The following is a 7500-nucleotide window of genomic DNA, read 5'->3' on the forward strand; positions in this document are numbered from 1 at the left end:
CAAAATGAAAGCTCGGTGAAGGAGACATGTTACCTTTTAATAATGTTCATCTTTGATCGTGGTTGTAAAGGAGAAAATTATTTGGTGATTCGGTGTATATGTGTCCGTCTGTCTGTCCGTCTCTGTCTATCTATATATGCAAACGTTTATCAGTCAGACATGTCAATCCTGCAACTGTTAATTGCGGCGCATCAGTTCCATTCGGAAATATCTGTCCACCGGCGCAACATCTAGACTTGTCGTTTCTCTCATTCTCTCTCGCTTTGACTACTGTAACTCTCTATTGTCTGGTTTGCTTGCTTCATCCATTCAGTCCATTCAGCGCATACAAAACTCTGCTGCCGGACTCGTTCTCAGAAAGAAAAGATCTGAGCACATCACTCCTCTTTTGCAACATCTCCATTGGCTCCCTGTCTCACACAGAATAAAGTACAAGATCAGCACTCTATGTTATAGATGTATTCACAGAACTGCCTCTTCCTATCTCTGTGGCTGCCTTCACCTCTACACTCTATCTCGCTCTCTACGATCGGCTTCGGATCCACTCTGCTTACGCATACCCAGATTCAAACACTCCACTGTTTGCCGCCGTTCTTTCTCTTTCTCTGGACGTTGCAACTGGAATGAACTTCCTCTTTCGCTTCGTCAGGTCTCCGCACTCATCTTTTTCAAGCCTGGCTAGATAGCCTCCCTTCCCTGCCTCTTCCTTGAATGACTGGTGATTTGAAAGCGCTTTGATTTGTCTGTGCACAAGATTCAGTACTGTATTATTATTATTATTATTATCATTATTATTATTATTATTATTATTGTTGTTGTTGTTGTTGTTGTTGTTGTTGTCGGTCTCCTGTATATTTCGTTTTCTGCTTTTAATAATTAATAATTGTCTTCCGAATCTCCTTGGTGTTCATGCACCCCACACCCCACATCCATTTTCTTCTTCACCCCATCCTGGGGCAGGGCAGCTACACAGCTGTAAATGTGTATGTTTATCTCTCATTGTAAAGCACGTACACAGCTGTCAATGTGTATGTTTATCCCTCATTGTAAAGCACGTACACAGCTGTCAATGTGTATGTTTATCCCTCATTGTAAAGCACGTACACAGCTGTCAATGTGTATGCTTATGCCTCATTGTAAAGCACGTACACAGCTGTCCATGTGTATGTTTATCCCTCATTGTAAAGCACGTACACACTGTCAGTGTGTATGTTTATGCCTCATTGTAAAGCACGTACACAGCTGTCCATGTGTATGTTTATCCCTCATTGTAAAGCACGTACACAGCTGTAAATGTGTATGTTTATGCCTCATTGTAAAGCACGTACACAGCTGTCAATGTGTATGTTTATCCCTCATTGTAAAGCACGTACACAGCTGTCCATGTGTATGTTTATCCCTCATTGTAAAGCACGTACACAGCTGTCAATGTGTATGTTTATCCCTCATTGTAAAGCACGTACACAGCTGTCAATGTGTATGTTTATCCCTCATTGTAAAGCACGTACACAGCTGTCAATGTGTATGTTTATCCCTCATTGTAAAGCACGTACACAGCTGTCCATGTGTATATTTATGCCTCATTGTAAAGCACGTACACAGCTGTCAGTGTGCATGTTTATCCCTCATTGTAAAGCACGTACACAGCTGTCAGTGTGCATGTTTATCCCTCATTGTAAAGCACGTACACAGCTGTCCATGTGTATGTTTATCCCTCATTGTAAAGCACGTACACTGTCCATGTGTATGTTTATGCCTCATTGTAAAGCACGTACACAGCTGTCCATGTGTATGTTTATGCCTCATTGTAAAGCACGTACACAGCTGTCCATGTGTATGTTTATGCCTCATTGTAAAGCACGTACACAGCTGTCCATGTGTATGTTTATGCCTCATTGTAAAGCACGTACACAGCTGTCCATGTGTATGTTTATGCCTCATTGTAAAGCACGTACACAGCTGTCCATGTGTATGTTTATGCCTCATTGTAAAGCACGTACACAGCTGTCCATGTGTATGTTTATGCCTCATTGTAAAGCACGTACACAGCTGTCCATGTGTATGTTTATGCCTCATTGTAAAGCACGTACACAGCTGTCCATGTGTATGTTTATGCCTCATTGTAAAGCACGTACACAGCTGTCCATGTGTATGTTTATCCCTCATTGTAAAGCACGTACACAGCTGTCCATGTGTATGTTTATGCCTCATTGTAAAGCACGTACACAGCTGTCCATGTGTATGTTTATCCCTCATTGGGGACGTTTTGTCTGGTTCCTCTCACTCTCTTCTCTCTCTTCCCCTCTTCCCTCTCCCTTTCTTCCCTCTCCCTCCCTTCCCTCTCCCTTTCTTCCCTCTCTCTCCCTCCCTCTCCCTCTCTTCCCTCTCCCTCCCTCTCCCTCCCTTCCCTCTCCCTCTCTTCCCTCTCCCTCCCTTCCCTCTCCATCTCTTCCCTCTCCATCTCTTCCCTCTCCCTCTCTTCCCTCTCTTCCCTTTCTCTCCCTCCATCTCTTCTCACTCCCTCTCTTCCCTCTCCATCTCTTCCCTCTCCCTCTCTTCCCTCTCTTCCCTTTCTCTCCCTCCATCTCTTCTCACTCCCTCTCTTCCCTCTCCATCTCTTCCCTCTCCCTCTCTCCTCACGTTCCTCCCCCCCCCTCTTTCTTCCTACCTCATGTCCCTTTTCTGTCTACCCTTCCCCATCTTTCCCCCTCTGTCTTTCCGACTTTCTCTCTCTCTGTCTCTCTCTCTGTCTCTCTCTCTCTCTCTCTCTCTCTCTCTCTCTCTCTCTCTCTCTCTCAGTGTGTCCATCAAAATGAGGGCTGGGGTCAGTTTCTCTCTCTCGTAAACTGTCAGCTGATACATGACTCAGTGCCTGTATGGACAGGGGCATTCTCTTCTATTTCTTCTTCTTCACATTCCTACCCTTCCTGTCCGTCTGTTTATGTCTGTATGTGTGTTTGTCTGTATATCTGTCTCTCCGTCTGTGTGTGTGTGTGTGTGTGTGTGTGTGTGTGTGTGTGTGTGAATACCTGTTTCTGATCTGTTTCTCCGTGTGTGTGTGTGTGTGTGTGTGTGTGTGTGTGTGTGTGTGTGTGTGTGTGTGTGTGTGTGTGTGTGTGTGTGTGTGTGTGGTTGTTGTTTTGTTTTGATTTTTATATTTTTTTCCCTCTGTTATGTATCTCTACTAACACCATGCTTTCATTTTATTAAATATTGTGTAGTGTAGACCCTATTCAGGGCGGGGACTGGATGTAAAAAAGCACACCAGTGCTTATCTATTATCCTGGAAATAAAGAATTTGTCTTGTCTTGTCTTGTCTTGTCTTGTCTGTCTGAAGGAGCGATGTGCTCAGCTGTGTTCTTTCTGAGGGCGAGTGGAGCGGCTGAGTCGTGTATGGCTTGAGGGAGTGACTGATTAATGAATGAAGCAGGCAAACCAGTGTAGAGAGAGCTGCGGTAGTCAAGGCGAGAGGGAGTGACTGATTAATGAATGAAGCAGGCAAACCAGTGTAGAGAGAGCTGCGGTAGTCAAGGCGAGAGGGAGTGACTGATTAATTAATGAAGCAGGCAAACCAGTGTAGAGAGAGCTGCAGTAGTCAAGGCGAGAGGGAATGGCAGAAACGATGGCCTGAGACGCTGCGTCAGTGGTCAGTGGTCAGTTTCCGACTGGACAGCAGGACAGACAGCTGTGACCAGCACGGTGTGATTATCAAGGACAACACTCCTGTACTGCTCTATTTCAGTCTCTGGCCGTTCTCGTCCACTCTGCTCTGTTCCGTGCTGCTCTGTTTACACAGACGCATCATTGTCATCTACACCCCCCCCTGCCCTCCCCACCTCCCTCGTTCTTGCCCCCCCTTCCCTCCTCACCCACACCCTGTGTCCCCCCTCACCCCTCTCCACGAGTCACAGGGTAACAGACAGACAGACAGGCAGGCAGACACAGACACAGACAGACAGGCTGACGGACAGACTGAAACACAGACAGGGAGATTGACATGAGAGAGACAAATTAACAGATAAACAAATAGAAAACAACAACAACAAAAACAGACAGACAAACAGACAGATAAACAAAAAGGCAAACAAACAGACAAACAGGCAAACAATTAGAAATACAAACAGATAAACAGACAGACAGGCGAAGAAACAAAACAAAACAAAACGAAACAAAACAAAACAAAACAAAACGGTGCCCTAACAAAATAATGAACAATGTCACGTACCTGTCTGAACTTCCATCTGCCTCCCCCCCTGTCCTCCTCCCCCAGTCCCTTCCCCCAGTCCCCCCTACCCCCCTCGCCCCCCCCCCTCCCCCCCCGTCCTCCTCCCTGCCCTCTTTACCTCTGGGCTGGCCGGGACGAGATGATGAAACGGCATGCCGGGAATGTTTCATCTCTCACTTTCTCTCTCTCTGTGTCTCCCTCTCTCTGTGTCTCTCTCTGTCTCTATCTCTTTCCGTCTCTCCCTGTGTGTGTGTGTGTGTGTGTGTGTGTGTGTGTGTGTGTGTGTGTGTGTGTCTGTCTGTCTGTCTGTTTGTCTGTCTTTGTGTCCCTGTCACTCTGTCGCTTTCTGTCTCTCTCTATCTCTCTGTCTCTCTTTGTTTATCTCTGTCTGTCTGTCTGTCTGTCTGTCTGTCTGTCTGTCTCTCACAGCTGAGGAGTGTCCAGCTTGTCTTATTTTCCAACCACCCGATACAAAGCATGAGGTGTAGCGCGTATGGCTCATCCATCCCTCCATCCATCCATCCGTCATTCATTCATTCAGGTAATCATTATTCTCTCTAGCTCTCTCATTCATTCAGTCGTTCACTCATTCACTCATTCATTGTCTTTTTAATCATTCATTCCTTTCTTTAGTCCTACACTGTTTCACAGAGCAGACTGACTTAAGGGTTACTGTCAGACTTGCTGTAACAGTTGTAATGATTTACGGGTTACTGTCAGACTTGCTGTAACAGTTGTAATGATTTACGGGTTACTGTCAGACTTGCTGTAACAGTTGTAATGATTTACGGGTTACTGTCAGACTTGCTGTAACAGTTGTAATGATTTACGGGTTACTGTCAAAGACTTGCTGTAACAGTTGTAATGATTTACGGGTTACTGTCAAAGACTTGCTGTAACAGTTGTAATGATTTACGAGTTACTGTCAAAGACTTGCTGTAACAGTTGTAATGATTTACGGGTTACTGTCAAAGACTTGCTGTAACAGTTGTAATGATTTACGGGTTACTGTCAGACTTGCTGTAACAGTTGTAATGATTTACGGGTTACTGTCAGACTTGCTGTAACAGTTGTAACAAGAGGCATTGGAGTCTAGCCACCGCTTACATATGTAATCATTTGTTTGCTCATTTATTTATCTATTTATATATATTGTGTGTGTGTGTGTGTGTGTGTGGATGCAAGCGCCACATTCAATCACGAAGCAATAGGGATACTAAAAACGAAAAGGGCATTCATTGGACACTGAGGACAAGTTTAAGTGGCGCTGGACTCTTGGCGATAGCCACTATTGTTCGGGTTTTGTCAGCAGCCGCCCGTGGTATGTGGTTGATGGGAGGCGTTGTGAATATTTGGTTTTCTCCCTTCCCTGTTGTTTTATTCATGAGTTGCCCCCCTGGCGGTGTTGTTTACTACAGGAACAGCGGAGATGCCTTTGAGACAAGGACCCTTTTGTGGTTACACTCCTCGGTTAACAGGCTGGCCGCCAACGGGGAAGGAACAGGAGGGAAAAGTGTGTGCGTGCGTGCGTGCGTGCGTGTGTGTGTGTGTGTGTGTGTGTGTGTTCTTGTTCTGGTGTTCTTCTTGTTTATTTTCATCTTGTTCTTCTTCTAGTTTTTGCCCGTGTCCTCCTCCTCCTCCTCCTCCCCTCCTCCCCCCCTCCTCCTCCCAGTGTACAAAAGAAAATGCCAATCCTGTCGTAATCCTATGCGATGTGTTTAAAAGAAGCCCAGCGTTTTTCAGAGGACGCAACTTGACAAGATGAAACATTTCTTTTCTCCTGTTGTCATTTCTGGACGCTGCCAGGTGGCAACAGTGAAAAACCTTGCCTTGGGCGCTCTGGAATAATCAGCGCTTCATCATGCAGGGTGGTGCGGGTGTGTGTGTGTGTGTGTGGTGGGGTGTGGAGGGGCTGGGGGTGGGGGTGGGAGTGGACGGGGAGGCATAGGGGATGGAACGGACCAAACGTGACCTACATAGTGACCTACTTACAGGGCAATCCCTTGAGGGATCATGTACAGAGCCCTGTCTGCACTTTTCCGCTTCAATGCTAAGAGGACAGTAAGCCAGTCGCTGAGTTGGAAAGCTAGCAAGTCAGCACACACACACACACACACACACACACACAAGCGTGCACAGAAGTACAAACACAGACATACACACAAAGACTCTCTCTCTCTCTCCTATTTTTCTTCTTCTTTTTCTTTTTTTTTCTTTTTCCCCCTCTTTTAAAAAAAAATTGTTTCATTATTATCTAAAAAAAATTCATTGATGGCTTGATGTAAAAAAGCAGTTGTTGCTTATTCAATTTACCATCATGAAATAAAATCTTGACTTGACTAGACAAACACACACATACAAACGGATAGGCACACGCAGTTTCTCTCTCTGTCACACTGTCTGTGTGTGTTTGTATGTGTGTGTGTGTGTGTGTGTGTGTGTGTCCCTCAGTCTCACATATACACACATACACACACTATCTCTCTATCACTATCTTCCCCGCGCCTCTCTCTCTTTCTTTCTTTCTCCGTTTCTCTCTCTCTGTCTCTCCCACTCTCTCTGTCTCTCCCACTCTCTCCCCCCTTCACACACACACTGACAGACAGTAAGTGTCACGGGTGACACTGGCCGAGATGTTTGCTGTGTTTCTGTCCCATCCAAAGTGCAGAGTGACAGGGTGCACACATCACACCCACACGCTGCCTCACGTCTACCACACCCACCCCCTCACCACCTGTGTCACCTCTCTCCGCCCACACACCCCTCTCTTCCACACACACACACATGCACGCACACACACACACACACATGCACATGCACACACACACATGCACGCACAAGCGCAGGACACATACACAAACACACACACACACACACACAGGGAGAGTGAGAGAGACAGACATACAACAACATCTCTCTCTCTCTCTCTCTGTCTCTCTGTTTACATATATATATATATATATATATATATATATATATATATGTGTGTGTGTGTGTGTGTGTGTGTGTGTGTGTGTGTGTGTGTGTGTGTGGCGTGCCCTCCAGTGTCAATGTGTGTCAGTTGTGTAACAAAGCCTCAAATGTCGGGAGGGACGTGGCGCTGTGTACTTTTTGCCCTGACTGCAAGTGGGACAGTCGGGAAAGCAGCACCATCATTACTGACTGCTAACAACCAGTGGAAAACATGGTGTGCATCACCACTTGTTCACTGTGCGACGTGTTTTACACTGTGACAAACATTGGTGGTGACCCCTCCCCCCCCCCCCCCGCCCCTT

The sequence above is a fragment of the Babylonia areolata genome, chromosome 2 (genome assembly GCF_041734735.1).
Source record: "Babylonia areolata isolate BAREFJ2019XMU chromosome 2, ASM4173473v1, whole genome shotgun sequence".
Lineage (NCBI taxonomy): Eukaryota > Metazoa > Mollusca > Gastropoda > Neogastropoda > Buccinidae > Babylonia > Babylonia areolata.